The following is an 18,205-nucleotide window of genomic DNA, read 5'->3' on the forward strand; positions in this document are numbered from 1 at the left end:
TAGCTCCATCTATTAGAGCTATAAGATGATGCATGCCACTTTGTTCTGACGTGTGGCTTTAGTAACACTAGTGGCGCCCTGACTTTGACAACCCTTCCCAGCACTCCTTCCCTCCTTCCTTCTGTGTGGTTACACACTGTCTGTGATGAATGTGACCTTGGCCATGTTTTCAAATCCTGCTCTCCAAGTTCAGCTGGAGTAAATGAGAGGTGTGGGATTCATCAGGCTCCCTCCGAACACGGTCTTCTGGGCTAAAGCTATTAACATCTTTTCTTTCAGCACTTGCCAGAAATAAGATGTCTCCATTTTCTTCAGCCAAATTTTTGCCATGGTCCAAGCCAGCAGAAAAGCTTGCCATTAACACTGTTTAATTTCTGTTCAGCTCAAACTGGTTTTCTCCTTACAATGCTGTGAGAAAGGGAGCCACAGGCATCCCAAACACTGCAGGTATATACAGTTACCAATCTTTGACATGCAAAACTGTTAAAAATCTTAGCACCTACACTCCAGGGAAGTGCCGCTAGACTAGAAGGTTTAAAATATCATTGAAAATTCACAATTCATTCCACTGAAATGCCAGAATAAGGTTGTTAACTGCTCACAATGCACAGTGACAGGCCCTCGGAGGAGAACAGCCTTGTGCAGGAACACTCAACACAGAAGCTTGGAGAGATGATAAACCAACCGTTATTTCAGCTTCAATCCAGACAGAAAAACATGTTCCCCGTAATAAGGGGCTACCAGACCACAAATCAGTCTATCATTCTGTATCCAGTTGTAGATGAATAGAGGACATAACATGGAAATCTCATTTGTTATATTTCATAAATGTTGGGGGAAAATAATGCATTTATATTGTCAGAGATGCAATAAAGATTTTACCAAGTACAGAGTGAAAAATCAAAAGACATATTCACACCCTGCTATAAGAGATGAGCAGGATTGATATTTTAATGGTGACACATTTAGACATGAATTTATCTACATCTATTTCTATGTGTTGTGGTTGGAATATGAAGTATCCTATATACCATAATCTATAAGCTCATGTATATGAACACTTGATCCCCAGTTGATGACACTGTTTGGGGAGATTATGAAACCTTTAGAAAGTAGATCCTTGCTGGGAGTATGTATAATATGGTGGGGTTGTGGGCTTTGAGGTTTATGGCCTGGCCATACTTCCTTTTCTCTGTCTCTGCTCCATCCAATTATACAGATGAAATCATCCAGCTTCAGTCTCCTGCTACCATGCTTTCCCTCAGTGATGAGTTAATGACCTTGAAGTGTAAGCTGCTACCTCTTTTCTCTTCTAACTCGTTTATGCTCAGGGAATTTTATCAGAACAACAAAGAAGCATCTGCTACAGTATGGCTCACTCTGCGTCTCTTTCCCCCTCTTAGAAAAGGTAACACATTTAATCGTTATCAGGAATGTGAAGTCTTTACAGTCTTTACACTACTTTCAAGACATCAAGTTAGCCTGTGTGGTGGTTTGAAAGAAAATGTTGCCCTATAGATAGATGTTTGAAAACATGATCCCCAATTGATGGGGATGTTTTGGGCTCTGAGGAGATGTGGCCTTGTTGGGGAAAGTATGTCTCTGGAGCTGGGCTTTGAATGATTTGAATTATTTCAAAGATCTACAAATTTCCCATTTGTTTTCTGTTTCCTAGTTGGGATTTGAACTGTGAGCCTTCAGCTTCTACTTCAGCTTCTACTATAGTCTGCTGCCTCAGCTCCACATCATGGACTGGAACCTCTGGAACCAAAAAAAAAAAAAAAAAAGCCAAATAAATCCTTTCCTCTCTAAGTTGCCTGGCCCTGGTCTTTTGTCACAGCAGTAGAAAAGTCACTAATATAGCCTGTTGAGTGACAGGAATATTAGTAGAAGACACATTCTTTTATTTCAGGCATTCTAGCAGTTGAATGTGGTCAAACTTCCTATGATTTCTAAACACCCAAATATTCATGTTCTCTTGGAAGGTATCATTTACATGCCTTTTGTTGTAGTATCTATGGAGCAGGTGAGATGACTCAGTGGGTGAAGGTATTTGCTACCAAACCTGAATTCTGAATTTGATCACTGGAAACCACATGGTAAAAGAGGAGAATTCAGCTTCATAAGTTGTCTTCTGACCTCCACAGGTACCCACTGCCCACCCCCACACATACACAGTAAATAAGTGTAATTTAAAAATTATGGGTATGCCTTAATTTAAGAGCTTTGGGCATTGGCTTGCTGTTTAGAGTCACAGGACTTGTTAACCCATTGAATTTCGTTCTGATTCCTTTGTGTTTTGTTTGTTTGTTTGTTTTACAAGTAAACTGCCTTCTAGAAAGTATTTAGCTCTAACCCACTGAGTCACTTCAAACTTTTTCTTATCCTTAATAAATTACCAAACACTAAGGATCATCATTGATAATTCATTTCCTTTTCATTTTTATAGACCCAAATATTTTTTCCCAATAACTTGTGCCTGGAACATGCGTTTGAAGACCTCTGGATTCTCCAAATTCATTATTTGTACAGTCCATGTATACTTCAGAATATGTGTTTTATTATGTGATGCAGATAGGGAGACCGAGTTTCCCTTCACAAACAGGCAAGTAGACCTCAGGCTTGAGAAGAGCCAGGACTGTAACATTATAGGATACTGATTACCTAAATACATATTAAAGGGTTGAGCCATGTGCCATGGGTTTTATTTCTAGGACACATCACCAAAAAAGAAAAGGCCATTGGATGAATTAAGGAAATAATAATGGAGATAAAGTTAAGCTCTAGTCTTAATTACTGTAAGTTTAGTTATACACAGCTATTAAACATCTATCTGGGTTTTTCCCCCAACATTTCTTATTTTTGCTCTCACCTCTAGTTAGGTTTTGTATATCTGTCCTATAATTACAAACAATAAATTAGTAAACAAAAAATTCTTGGTGGTGTGAGGTCTGTGGAATGTTTAATATATTTTGAAGCACCGTGTTAATTTTTTTAATGTCCTATCCAGATAATTACCAAAATCATCATTCCTACTGTGGTGGTTAGCTTTATTCCCTAACCTGACACAAGCTGGAATCATCTGAGAAGAACATTTCAACAAAGGATTGTCTACATTGAAGCTTTACTCTAATTAATTTTATCAGTAAAAAGTCAAGAGTCAGATATCATGCTAAAAACCTCAGAGAAGCAGAGGAGCAGCCACAGTCGCTTCCTACCTCTCTGGTTCCTCGAAACTAAAGGCCGAGATCCCCTCTCAGCCCCACCTTATCACTTCCTGTCTCCTCTCTGTACAGACCTCCAGATCTCTATGGTCAGCTAGTGGCTAGCTCTGTCCTCTGACTCTAAGTAAGCTTTATTTGTCAGAACACAATCAAAATACCACACTGAGTTGGCCTGTGGATAAGTCTATGAGGGAGTGCCTTAATTAAATTAGCTGATATGGAAGACCTGTCTCACTCTGGATGGCATTGTTGCCTAGGAATGGGGTCCTGATCTGCACAGGAGTACAGAAATCAAGCGGAGCAGAAACACACAAGCAAGCATGAGCTCGTTTGTGGAAGTAATGCTTCAAGCTCCTGCCCAAACCTGTGACATCATCACAACGAAGGACTGTAACTTGGAGTTGTAGCTAAAACAAATATTTCCTCCCTTCAGTCACTTTTTATCAGGAAATTTTCTCACAGCAACAAAAATAATACTATAATATCCCAATTTATGTGAACAAATCTGACAACTGGCTCCCATAATTGGTTCATTTTCTCCTGCCTTCTTGCCTGCCTGCATTTTCCCTTTTTCATTCCTTCCTTCTTTCCAGATGACTGCATCTCCTTCCTGTCTTTCACCCTGTCCACTTATTTGCATCATTTACACTGGCCTTATTTCCCTTCTTCTGTCTCTCTTACCACATCCTTATTCTCACTCCATTGTCATCGGCCTGGTTTTCTTGCTTCTCCATTCATTATTTTGACAGTACTTAAGAGCTATAATTGCTTGTAAATAAAGTTGCCTTCTGGGAATGAGATTTAAGAATCCACCTGCCAGGAGGAAGAAGAAGAAAAAAAAAGAGCAAAGTCAACCTTATATAGAAATAGCTCCTTGTCTTGTCCTTTTAATAGTTCTGCCTTATACCTGCATTTTATTCCTGTTTAAAATAAAACTATTTATAAGAAGATAAAGAGACAGGCAGGCAGACAGAGAGGTACAGTGATCCCTACATTTGTTCTTCCTCACTTCTGCTCTAGGGCAAGGACTCCAGTAAACAAAACAAAATAAACAAGCAAAAGGAGTTCATTTTGGACTGACTGACTTTCTCTTATAAGAGAAAGAAAAATATTGGACTGGGGTATCCAACTTTTTGACCCCATAACACACTGTTCTCATCTGCAACACTCACATGGGTGAACTGCAGAGTTAAGTTACCAAAAACTGGCTGAAAAAATTTATTATGTTTTAAGAAAGTTTAGAGATATGTGTTGAGATGTCTCCTTCTTCGAATCCTTGGACACATGTGACCATAGGTTGGGCACAGCTGTGTGTAATCTATGCTGAATTCACACTACAAATCCATAGCCCAACTTTTCTGGCTTGTTCCATCTCTGACTTTATTACCTTTGCAATGACAGGGAATAGTATGAGGAAAACTTTTGGAAAACTGATTTGAAATATAGCAATATTTGTACTCAGCTTTGATCTACACCTACTGGAACAGAATAATGATGTAATTGCATTTCAGTTAATAAAAGGAAGGAGGAGGAGGAGAAGAAGAAGAACAAGAAGGAGAAGCTGACAGCTGATAGAGGAGCCTGCTGTGTGTTGTCCTGACTGACCCACTACACTCATTCTTAGCATTTGGGACCAATGTCCAGTGAAATATCAAATACAGATTTCCCTGCAGCCTGTCATGCATGACTTTGTATGTACAGCAATCATGAGCATATTGTCTCAAAATCAATAGATTGTGGGAAATCATAATTGTAGTCCAGTATCAACTCAATTCAGAGACAGTGTTTGGCCACCAGAATTGAATGAACTCCTGCCTTATTGGAAAAGCTTTGCCCATTTTGCATAGGGGAAAGCTGGTATTTTGATTTCCTCTATTTCATGTGGTAGACTTACTCATGTTTGGAGAGAGAAATAGCAGAGTGGAAAGATAATTTATCCTGTTCCTATTAAGATAGCCTTTCCTTGAAATTATTATTTTGTTCTAATATCTGTAACATGGTCTTTTTATTAAAAACACAAAAAACTGGAGCCTGATATTGGGGTAAATGCTGAAAGATCAGAGAGACAAAGGAACAAGCCACCTCTTACCTCTGGGACTCCTCAATTTGAAAATCCTCAGCCGATAGGCCTCTAGCCAAATGAGCTTCTTCAGACAAAAAGGCTTTAGTTCTTGTCTCATGCCTTATATACCTTTCTCCATCCACCATATTACTTACTTCCTATTGCTGGGATTGAAGTATGTGACTTCCTACATACTGGGATTAAAGATGTGAGATCTCAAGTGCTGGGATTAAAGGTGTGTGTCACCAGTGCCTGGCTCTGTTTCTCTTCTAGACTGAGTCAATCCCATGTAGTCCAGGGTGGCTTTGAACTCACAGGGATCCAGACAGATCTCTGCCTCACAAGTGCTAGGATTAAAAGTGTGTGCCACCACTGTCCTGCCTCTATGTTTAATCTAGTGACTTGTTCTGTCCTCTGATCTTCAGGCAAAGTTTATTGAGGTACACAATATATCACCACAAATATCAGTCTGACCCACAAAGAGAGAGCATGCTGACATCATGACTCCTATGGCTGTGTAGCAGTCCATTTTCAATCTAAATCAGGATGAATAAGCCCACTGTCTGATGGAGGCTTGTGGCATCTGAGGACAGACAGGTGTGGAGAGCCCTGAGTACATGTGTGCACATATCAGAATCCAGGCTCCAATGTGCACCTCAGAGTCTTAAAGGATTTGTGCCTGTGTTCAATCAATACATTCACTAGTATTTAATGGAAAGACTATAGTCCCCAGAACAAAAGAGCCCAGAGAAGATCCTCACCACAATGAGGTCATTTCAGAGTACTGTAGGACTGGCTAGGAACTATGGAACTAAAGGGGCAAAAAACAGAAATGCAAGTGTTAATCCTAAATGTCCAATAAGGTGTCACTGCTCTTCATGTTGGTATAGAGTTAGATTTCTCACCATTTTTCTACTCAGAAACAACACAAAAAAATCTTGTGAAATTTAATTAAAAGTACTTTATGTATATGTAAAATATGTTAAAATATGTAAAATAAAGATGATATATGTGTGTAATGTATATACACATATACTGTATATACATATAATCATCTATTTAACATTTACCTATCTATCACCAATCTGTCTGCCATCTATCTATAATCTACTATTGTGTGGTAATTTTTATGTCAACGTGACACAAGCTAGGGTCATTTGAGGGAGGATACTCAACTGGGACAATGCCTCCTTAAGATTGTCCTATATGAAAAAGTAGCATAGTCATAGAACTTATTTTGGCTCAGCTGTTTGATTTCTTTTATTTGCAGTCAGGAAGAGCAATTTAAAAAAAAGTTAAGTTTCCAAATTTCTGATTATCTAGTTCCCCTGTTTTGTTTACATGAGATTATTCTAGAAAGTCATCAGGCTGTGGTGGATGCCAAACTTCCTAAACACTTTCTAAAAAACAAAGATTGCATGTTGTATGCCCACTAACTGCCATCAGTTCTATGCCAGTGAATTCCCTAAAATCTCAAACTGACTTCTGTATCTAAAAGTTTTGGCTCTACCTCACCACAGTGGTCATAAGCATCATAACGGTGCACAATATCAGAAGTTTTAGCTAATTGTTAATTTAAGAAGTTGTTAAGTACATAAAATGTGTGAGTAGTACACAGGTATACAAAAATAGAGAACAAGAGAGAAGGGGTGTGTGCATACTGTGAGCATGAGCAACTGCACCAGGATACGGGAGATGGAAGGTAGGAATTCAGATTCTTGATGAGCTAACAAGACAGAGCATCTACTAATCCTGCTCTATCTGCAAAGCCAAAACTATTTAGTGTCTACTCAGAATGATGGGATAAAAGCTACAAAACACTGTGGTTGCCTTCTCCTCTAAATCAACCACATAAACTGCAAGCCAAAATGTGCACATCAGATTGTGGTACTGACCACAAACAGTTTAGTGTCCATAAAATAATGGAAGGTTAATTAATTTTCAATCGCACTCTTTCTGTGGTTGAGTTTTTATGTTGACATTTTGCTAAAACTGTTAGTGGGGTTTGCCTAGTACACTCTGTCCTGTGTCCCTTTAAAAATGTCTGATGTTTTCCTCTTGTCATTTATGAATAGGCATGGGGAAAATACGACAGAAGACAATTTGTTCCCGACAGAAATCGGGTTATAATGAATGCAGTCCCTTTGCAGAGAGAGGACAGTGCTATAAACAGAAGCTGCCAGGTCCCATCATCCAGGCTTGGGAAACTGAGTGAGCTGCTCTTATTGACACTGCTTTCTAAAGCACCACTTCTTGCAAATGTCAGATCCACTCTAGCTCTGCAATTCCTATAATATCTACATGGAGAATAACTTCCAGCAAATAGAAATATAAATATTTAGCATCCCTAGTTACTACTAAAGTTGTGTGTAGGATTCTGCCCAGATTGCTGGATACTCTCTTAACCTTCCTGTGACACATTTTTATAGGATGATTTAGAATCCTTCTACACAATGGACCATTGGCCTGGATTTTAAAGTGACTGGCTATAAAAGCCATTGAGCACAATGTACATTGCAGGTTAATTAAAGGACTATTCAACGTAATTGAGGTCTCCAGGGCCCAAAATGGGCCTTCCATTCTGTAAATCACTTTCGTCTATTATTTCATTCCCAACGTGAAGAACACACAGGAATAATGTAAAGGTTTAAGAGAGAGACAGACCTGTGTTAAAATTCAGTCCTATTTTGTGCAAATTGTGCAATCTTAGACAGTCAATTTACTTTCTTCTTCTCTTATAGTTATAACATCAGTAAAATGTAACTTAGGGTCTGGAGAGATGGCTCCATGGTTAAGAGCATTGGCTACTGTTACACAGGACTTGAGTTTGATTTCCATCACTGGTAAAATAGATCACAACAGTTAATAAAGCCCAGGGTATCCAATGCTCTCTCTGGCCTCTACAGGCACTGCATGCATGTGGTTCATAAACATATAAGTAAGCAAAACATTCATATACGTAAAATAAAAATAACAAAAATAAAATAATTTAATGTAACATACATAGACATATATAACATGCTTCATAGTTATTTCAAGGTTTAATGGTTTTTGCATATGTAATTACTTTTATAACACATGTACTAGAGAATAGTTTTATTTCTTTCCTTTAATAAATGTATTTAAGTATGTTTACATTAAAAATGAAAATACAGAAGTTGAGTCTGGAGAGATGATTCAGCAGGTAAGAAACCTTTCTGCTCTTGCAAGAGACCTGAGTTCATATCCCATCACCCACATCACGTGGCTCACAACTGCCTATAACTTCAGCTCTGGGGCATCTGATGCCTCTTGGACAGTGCACTTATGTGCACACACCAATACACAAATACATAAATAATTAAAAATAAAATAAGAACATTAAGAAATTGTCATCTCGGAGCAGATGCAGAGAGATCCACAGCCAAGCATTGGGCTGAGCTCTGCGAGTCCTGTTGGAGAAAGGGAGGAAGGATTGTAGGAGCTAGAGAGGTCAAGATTATAACTGGGAAACCCACAGAGACAGCCAACCTGAGCTCATTGGGAAATCACAGACTCTAGACTGACAGCTAGGGAGCCCGCACAATATCGACCTAGGTCCTCTGCATGTGGGTGACAGTTGTGTAGCTTGGTCTGTTTGTGGGACCCCTGGCAGTGGGACCAGGATCTGTCCCTGGAGCATGAGCTGGCTTTTTGAAACCTATTCCCTGTGGTGGGATGCCTTGCTCAGCCTTGAAGCCGGGGGAAGAAGCTTAGTCCTGTCTCAACTTGATATGCCATGTGTTGTTGACTCCCATGGGAGACCTTACCCTTTTTTAGGAGTAGAGGAGGGGGTAGAAAAGAGGTGAGGGAGCCAACTGGAGGAGAGGAGGGAGGGGAAACTGTGGTTGATATATAAAATAAATAAAAAAGTAATAGTAATTAAAAAATTGTCATCTCACTTAAAAAAATATGGTTGTAGTAGTGTATGCTTGTAATCCCAGTGCTTGGGAGGCAGGCAGGGACAGGCAAATCCCTGGGGCTTAATGGCCAGGCAGCCTTCCAAAAATGGTGAGTTCCAGCTTTTGTGAGGAACTCTGCCTCAGAAAATAAGGAAAAGCAGGATTGAGGAATGGCATCCAACATCAACCTGTGACCTCCACAAACATGAGCACACAGGCACACCTGTGCACACTTATGCAACACATAAAAACATGTACACATAATACAATCTCACAAACAAAAAGAAATGAACACCAAATTGGATGGAATATGAGCAGAAAAAAGTTGACAGCTTTATCACTGTGCACCATATATGCATAACAAAAACAACACCTAATATTTAGAACAATCACCTAAAATTTATCTATCATCTATCTGTCTGTCTATCTATCTATCTATCTATCTATCTATCATCTATCTATCTAATCTATCATTTGTGTGTGCACACACAAACAAGCATGACTGTGTGTCTGTCTTTCTGTCTGTCTGTCTGCACACATTGAGATCAGATACCAAGAGATCAGTTTGTAGGAGTCAGTATTCTTTTTTTAAATTATTATTAAGATATTTTCTATTCATTTTACATACCAACCACAGATTCCCCTCTCCTTCCTCCTCCTGCCCCCAAGCCTTCCCCCCAAAGGAGTAAGTTTTCTTCCACCACATGCCAGCCCAGGGACTGAACTCAGATTGTAAGGCTTGGCAACAAGTATCTTTATCTGCTAATCATCACACTGGCCCACTGTGAACACTTTTGAGCCTACAGTTTTTTTATTTTATTTTATAATTTAATTTAATTTTACATATCAGCCACAGATTACCCTGTCCTCCCTCCTCCCTCCCCCCCAACCTTCCCCTAGCCCACCCCCCATTCCCATTTCCTCCAGGGCAAGGACTCCCCTGGGGATTCACCTCATCCTGGTGGATTCAGTTGAGGCAGGTCCAGTCCCCTCCTTCCTTTACCCAGGGTAAGCAAAGTGTCCCAGCATAGGCCTTAGGTTCCAAAAAGCCAGCTCATGCACTAAGGACAGGTCCTGGTCCCACTGCCTGTGGGCCTCCCAAAAAGTTCAAGCTAATCAACTGTCTCACTTATCCAGAGGGCCTGATCCAGTTCCATGGGGGCTCCTCAGCTATTGGTTCATAGTTCATGTGTTTCCACTAGTTTGGCTATTTGTCCCTGTGCTTTTTCCAATCATGGTCTCAACAATTCTCGCTCATACAATCCCTCCTCTCTCTCACCCATTGGACTCCCAGAGCTCCACCTGGGGCTTGGCCATGGATCTCTGCATCTGCTTCCATCAGATGCTGGATGAGAGTTCTATCATGACAGCCAGGGTGTTCAGCCATCTGAATAGCAGAGAAGGTCAGGTCAGGCACTCTCTCGACCATTGCCAGTAGTCTACAGTGGAGGTATCTTTGTGGATTTCTGGAGACCTCTCTAGTACTCTGCTTCTTCCTATTCCCCTGGGTTCTTCATTTATCATGGTATCTCTTTCCTTGTTCTCCCACTCTCTTCCTTCCTGATCAAGCTGGGACCTCCCACTCCCCTAAGCTCTCTTTCCCCTGACCCTTTGCTTCTATTACCTCCCTACCCCCAGTTTGCTCATGTAGATCTCATAATCTACTTCTCTGTCCTTGAGAGATCCCTGTGTCTTTCTTAGGGCCCTCTTTACTAGGTAGTCTCCCTGGAATTATGAATTGCAGTCTGGTTATCCTTTGCTTTACATCTAGTATCCACTTATGAGTGAGTACATACCATGTTTGTCTTTCTGAGTCTGGGTTGTCTCACTCAAGATGATTTTTTCTAGTTCCATTCATTTGCCTGCAAACCTCATGATGTCATTGTTTTTCTCTGCTGAGTAGTACTCCATTGTGTATATGTACAACACTTTGTTTATTCATTCTTCAGTTGAAGGGCATCTAGGTTGTTTCCAGGTTCTGGCTATTACAAATAATGCTGCTATGAACATAGTTGAGCATGTGCCCTTGTGGTATGATTGAGCATTCATTGGGTATATGCCCAAGAGAGGAATAGGTGGATCTTGAGGGAGGTTGATTCCCAATTTTCTAAGAAAGCACCATATTGATTTCCCAAGTGGCTGTACAAGCTTGCATTCCCACCAAAAGTGGAGGAGAGTTCCCCTTGCTCCACATCCCTTCCAGCATAAGCTGTCTTCAGGGTTTTTGATCTTAGCTATTCTGACAGGTGTAAGGTGGTATCTCAGAGTCATTTTGGTTTGCATTTGATTAGGGATGTTGAGCAATTCCTTAAATGTCTTTCAGCCATTTGAGCTTCCTCTGTTAAGAATTCTCTGTTTAGCTCTATAGTCCATTTCTTAATTGGAGTGTTGGGCATTTTGATGTCTAATTTCTTGACTTCTTTATATATTCTGGATATCAGCCCTCTGTCAGATGTGGGGTTGGTGAAGATCTTTTCCCATTCTGTAGGCTGTCACTTTGTCTTGTTGACCATGTCCTTTGTTGAGCCTACAGTTTGAAAACTGTTCTCTGCTAGAGAAGAGGATCGATAGTCACATGCTCTGCCTCACAAACACACTCCTTTGGTTGGTTTTACTACCTAGTGTTTTACAAACTTTCGAATTAATTATCAATATTTAAGCACCAAAAGATGGATGGAGCCAGCTGCACTCCAAGTCATCAGTCCCTGGTGTCAGATGCTATTCATCATCACTCTGCACTGGCTCCATTTATTTCGTATTTAGTGATTTTCTGCCATATAACCAAACCCACTTACCTCATTCTTATTTCAGTCGGTCACCAATGGCAACTGAGTTTTGTCCCTAGGGCAGTGGATGAAATGTGGATTCATCAGTCAAAACTTCAGCCATTTCTCACTATGATGATAAGCTTCGAGACAGTCTTTTTAAAGCATCTTTTGGTAAACCTAAGAAGGAAACACAGGCAAGTTTGGGAAGTTAGTGTTCTGAAGTTCAATAACACTAATTGGGACATATTAATTGTGTGTTTTCTGAGAGTGCTGCCTCTGCCTTCCAAATTATTTTCTGTTTTTATTAATCAGAAGATAAAATACAGCATGCACAAAGAAATATGACCTTAACAATGTTGAGAAATGTGTCTGAAATTAGTTTTTTCAAGATAAATTGAAAAAAATTATGCAATACTCACAAATAACTAAAATTACCCTGTTTTATAAAGTGTTCAATATTCTAATATTTCAAATTAATCAGAATTTAGCCATTATATTTATACATATTTGAAAGTAAACATTTAAGTACAGCACACATTTAATAAGCATGTAAGTCATAAATGTACAGTTAAATGAAATTTCCATGTATATATAAGTATATTAATATGCCCATTCCTATTGAGATCTAAATTGGGTCATCTGCATTCTTTTTTTAAGGAATTATTTATATTTTAGATGTATGAATGTTTGCCTGCATGAACATGTTGAATCACATGCATGCCTGGTGCCTTCTGAGGATTCAACAGTTGTGAGCTTCCACGTGGGTGCTGGGAACTGAATCTGGATTCTTTGCAAAAACAATAATTACTTTAAGCACTGAGCTAACTCTCCAGGACATTGTATGCTTTCTTAAATCCTCCATCCCTTCCTGTGTTCATCACTGGACTAATTCCTTTCCCAGCACCTACAGATGATCAACACTCCTGATTTTTTATAGCAATGGCTTTGTTCTGTTGATAACTTCACATGAATAAATTATGTGCTATGAAACTTTTTCCAAGATGCCATTTGTTCAATAATGGCTGTAGAACCCAGATGAATTCTCTGCGTATTTTTGGCAGATATGTGTTTTGTATAATAATGAGTTTTGTTGGGACATTTTTATACCTATATATGGTGTATTTTGAATATTCAGATCCTACTATCCCCTCTTGTTCCCAGTGCTTGCTACTCCTAGCTGCCTCCTTCTTCCCAAATAATCCCCTTTCTACTATTGAGTTATTTCTTAAAATTCTAGATGCATTAGGAAAGATGAAACATATGTCTTGTATTTCTGAGCCTGGCTTATTTTGCATGACACAATGACCATCAGTTCCATCAATTTTCTTGCAAAATACATGATTTTACTCATATCTGTGGCTACATAATATCCCATGGTGTTCATATACATTTTGTTCATCAATCTGTTGATAGGTACCTTATACCGAAATTCAGATTAAGTGAACTGTGCTATACTAAACATGGGTGTCTGTTTCTACACTGCATGATGATTTTGAGGATTTGGGTATACTTAGTAAAGGTATATGTTTAGTAAACCTGGATCTCACACACACACACACACACACACACACACACACACACACACACACGCACGCACGCACATGCATGCTCACATGCAAACACACAGACACATCTCCACCATGCTTTTTTTCTTTTCCCACATTCTTCTCACCGTTGTCCATCTGTCTGTCTGTCTGCTGTCTGTTTGTATGCTTATTTGTTTGTTTTCATGATGGTAGCCCTTTTACTTGTGTAAGGTAGAATCTTCATGTAGATTTGATTTGTATTTCCCTCAGGGCTAAAGAGGCTGATTAGTTTTCATGTGTTTATACAGACTGACATTTAGTTCTGTTCCCCAATTATTAATGAAATTATTTTTCTCTTGGCGATTTAGTACTTCAGCTCTTTATATATATATATATATTAATTTATGATGTAATAGCTTCAAAGATTTTCTCTAATTCAATCCTTTAAACTATATGGTATATCACACATGAAATTATTCGAAAAGAACCATATGTTTATATTTCAATTTATAACTGAATTACTTTAATTTTAATTAAATTATATACATATATACATATATACGTATGTGTGTGTATATATATATATATATATATATATATATATATATATGCTTTTCCTGTTTGCCTATGCACCACATGCGTGCCTTGTGCCCAAGAGTGTCAGCTCCTCTACTACTGTAGTTACAGAAGGTTGTGAACTGCAATATGGGTTGTAGAAATCAAACTTGGATCCTCTGGAAGAGTAGCTCAAGGATTTTAACCCCTGAGAAGTCTCTTCAGACCCCTAGATACAAAATTAAAAACTATAGACCTTTTGAGAGCAAATATATTTAAAAATATTATCTTGAATGAAGAAGTTTTTTAATTCATCCGATGCATAATCCATTAAAGAATAAATTGGTCAATTGGGCCCCATTAAGTATCAAATATTTTTGTTGTTTCAAAAGTACTAATATGAGAGTGAAAAGGCCATTGATTTGTAGAAATGATTTCAAATAACACTTCAAATAAAATACTTGTTTGAAAATGATAAAATCATTCAAATTCTTATATTGTTAAGAGTCTAACACCTAGGTCATGTGTGTTTTTAATCAGGTATCTGTCTTTTGGTGTTTTGGTTTTTGAGCCATCTGGTTTGGCTTGCTTGCATGTTTAAGTAATTTTTATGGAATTGAAGACATGTTTATAAACTTGAAATGATTTTACATAGTATTATCTTTCTTTAAAGGGATTTTTCTTTTAATTTGGCAGGTAAAAATAGACAAAGCAAAAAGTCTCTGCTGTTAATCAAATCCTGTCATTTTGTTTTTGTTATTGGCACAGAATTCTATTTTTCCCTCTAGTGACATGAGATCATGAAAACTGTACTTATATTTTTAGCTTATAATCTGCCACCTGGCATCCCGCATATAATAAAACTTGGCAAATGTCTTGAATGCAAAGGTGTTAGAAGACTGTGGGATCAGCTAAATATATTTCCCTTCTCCTTAGGAGATTATTCTGAAAGTATTTGCTATAGCTCTGCTGTTTTCAAATAGCTACTCTGTAAACTTCATTTTCTATAACGTCTATAGTTGTTGACAGCACGGGAAATCATTGACAGAATCTCCTCTGTCATTGCCAGAAGTAGACTTCTCTCTTCTAAGTTATTTAATAATATAAAGCCATTAAATATGAGGCAGGAAATGGCATACCACTCTTTCCAAGGCGCTACTAGTCATTCATACATAGAGTTGTTCCCATCAATCTTTACTCTACTCTTGTCTCCATGGTAACTCATTAAACATCCAAAGGTCACCCAACAAGCCCATCAGAGGACCAGAAATAGAAGCTGAACATTCAGATCAGTCCCCAGAGCCACATACACTATTGATATCCAGTATAAAAATTAATCCCAATCAGGAAGTACTAAGTAGTTTTATCTATAACATATCTGTCACTCTCTTGGGTCCATATACTCTGTAAAAGAAAAAGGACAAGAAATGAGGGAATTTTGGTTTCAGGTTGTTCAGTAAGATTGCAGGTTAATGCTATTTTAGATGTAACTTTAACTCTCTAATTTTTCTAGTTATGATGATAGAAGTACAAGGGTAAAAAGGCCTTCAATTTCTAATAGTGCCCACCATTAAATGTAATAAAATGAAAACTGGTTTTATAGTTGGACTCGCCTGGGATAAAACTAATGAGAATCAGAAATAGGAACCACTCAGGTGGGTCCATACCTGACCCTAAAACAGTAGTTCTAAGGATGTCCTTGCTGGAGACCAGCAATGCCAGGAAAGAGCTCTGGATCATATTTCCTTGTTTCTCTTAACTAAGCACTTCTGTCTAAAGGCTCATATGCCTGTGTGGCTGAACGTGAGAGGAGCCACCTGGACACCTGTTTTGGCCAACAGGATGGAGCAGCTCATTCTTCACGCCAGTTTTTTGCCATTGGCCCTTAACAAAGCCCTCATACTACTAGCATAGTATTTCCTGGAGCTACCTCAACATGTTCTGTGTTCTCTGTCTTTTCTCTTTCTTCTCCATCCCTCTCCCCCCTCTCATTCCCCTCTCTCTTAAGTTCCACTCAATAATATATAATAAACTTCTCTCTGTGATCCATGAATTTCAGTCTTTGAATTCATAAAATAAGAACTCAAGAGCCACTGGCTAGGGGTGGCTTTGGTAGCCATCGAGTTTCTTGTGCCTTGCCCCCAAAGAAAGGCTCCATCATTCTCAAAGACACTCCAAAATTCTTTGTCTTAGTCAGTGCTCTTTTGTGTGGTGGTATTTTACTTGTACTGAAATGTGATTTTAATTGTACGTTAATAAATAAAGTTGCCTGGGGGTCAGAGCTATTAGGGCCATAGCAAGTGCGTGGCGGCGGTGGCGTACGCCTTTAAGGACCTGGAGGGCCGTACATACAGGCAGTGACGAGGCAGTCACGTGTTTGGGTTTACAACCAATGAGAAGGCAGAACAGCTAGACTATATAAAGACATACACACAGGAAGTAGGCCCTTTTCGGAGAGCTCTCTTGACTGAAGCAGGATCGCTGAAGCAGGAAGGGTAAGGCTCTTAGTTCTGACCTCTTGGCTTTCTTCTCTGAATCAGCTCTGTGTTTCTTATTTAATAAGACGGTTGGTTACATCTACACTTTTGCCGTGAAGAGACACCATGAAAGTATTTAATTGGGGCTTGCTTACAGTTACCGAGGTTTAGTCCATTATTGTCAGGGTGGGAAGCACGATGGAATGCAGGAATACATGATGCTGGAGAAGTAGCTGACAGTTCTATGGATTCACGGGTAGTAGGAAGAGAAAGCCACTGAGTCTGTCTTGGGCTTTTGAAAAACCTCAAATCTCACACTTTCTCCAACAAAACCACGCCTCCTAATCCTTTAAAATAATGCCATTTCCTGGTAATGAAGCATTCAAAAGAGCCTATGGGGACTGCTGTGAATGACAATGGTTCTCATTCAAGCCAGCACATTTCTATAGCCAGAAAAAGCAGAAATCAGTACATATCTTACATCTTTAACACAATAGCCATTTGCTCAGTCATTCACTATTTACTTATTATGTCAATCATCATTCTTCATGTTTCATCTATAACAGTGTATATAGCACAACAGTCTCCAAATAAGTTAAGCACACTTTATGGAAGAGAAGGGAGATCAATAGGTCAGTTATTTCAGAAAGTCATAATTGCTAATTATTTGAATCATTAAAGGCAGGATACTGAAAAGAATAAGATTGTTATTTTAAGTAAAGAGATCCTAATTGTTCTTTCTAAGAAAGGTCTTCATAAAAAAAAAAAAAATGATTGTGGAAGAGTCACATCGATACATTGATTTCTGCAAATGTTTCCAGGAAGTGAGAAGATGAAAAAAAAAAAAAAAGAACAACTCTACAAGAGAAATGTCCTGAGAACTTGAGCAAGATCAATCACAACTATGACTACCATGAACAGGAAGATAGTATAGACAGTGAAGGCAAGGCCAAGGGCAGAGCTGTGTGCCACGGCAAGGGCTTAAGTAATGGAGATAAAAGGTGGAAGTGTAGCAGAAGAACAGAATGGAACCGTGTTAGGAAGTAGGAGTTAAGGGAGGTGGACATAGATCCCACAACACACACCCATCAGCCCAAAGATAAATCCTCAATGCTATAATCTGGTCACTGGTTAGAAAAATAGTAAAAACTATTCTCAATGTAGTTATTAACTTGAAAACTTCATTGAAAATCAACAAACAGTGGGTATGTAGCTCAGCTGCTAGAATGTTTGCCTAGTGTGCATAAAGCTCTGGTTCCAAGCCTAGCACCAAAGAAGTTAGATATGGTGGCACAAACTTGTTTCTGAAGTTCAAAGCCATCCTAAGCTACAAAGGACCTTCAAGGCTGTACTAGGATACATGAGACTCTATCTTTTAAAAAAGCAAATAATAAAATGAACTTAGAAGCAAGTAGGATTGTGACCATATAAATGTTGAGAATAAGATCACTAAAACTAGTGTTTTTGACACCTGACAGTTAAAAAGAAATAGCAAGCCATCTCACTTCACAACTAACTTCTCTTCATATATTTGGAGACAACGGGAGTCTAGTCTTCCTCTCATTTGCAACTGCAATGTTCCTTCTGCTCTAAAGTGTGCCACTGTTTCTTTGGAGATGTGAACCAACACCTACTTGTCCCAGAGAGGGAACCCACAAACACCAAAGTCCATC

This window comes from Peromyscus eremicus, chromosome 15, assembly GCF_949786415.1.
Source record: "Peromyscus eremicus chromosome 15, PerEre_H2_v1, whole genome shotgun sequence".
Classification (NCBI taxonomy): Eukaryota; Metazoa; Chordata; class Mammalia; order Rodentia; family Cricetidae; genus Peromyscus; species Peromyscus eremicus.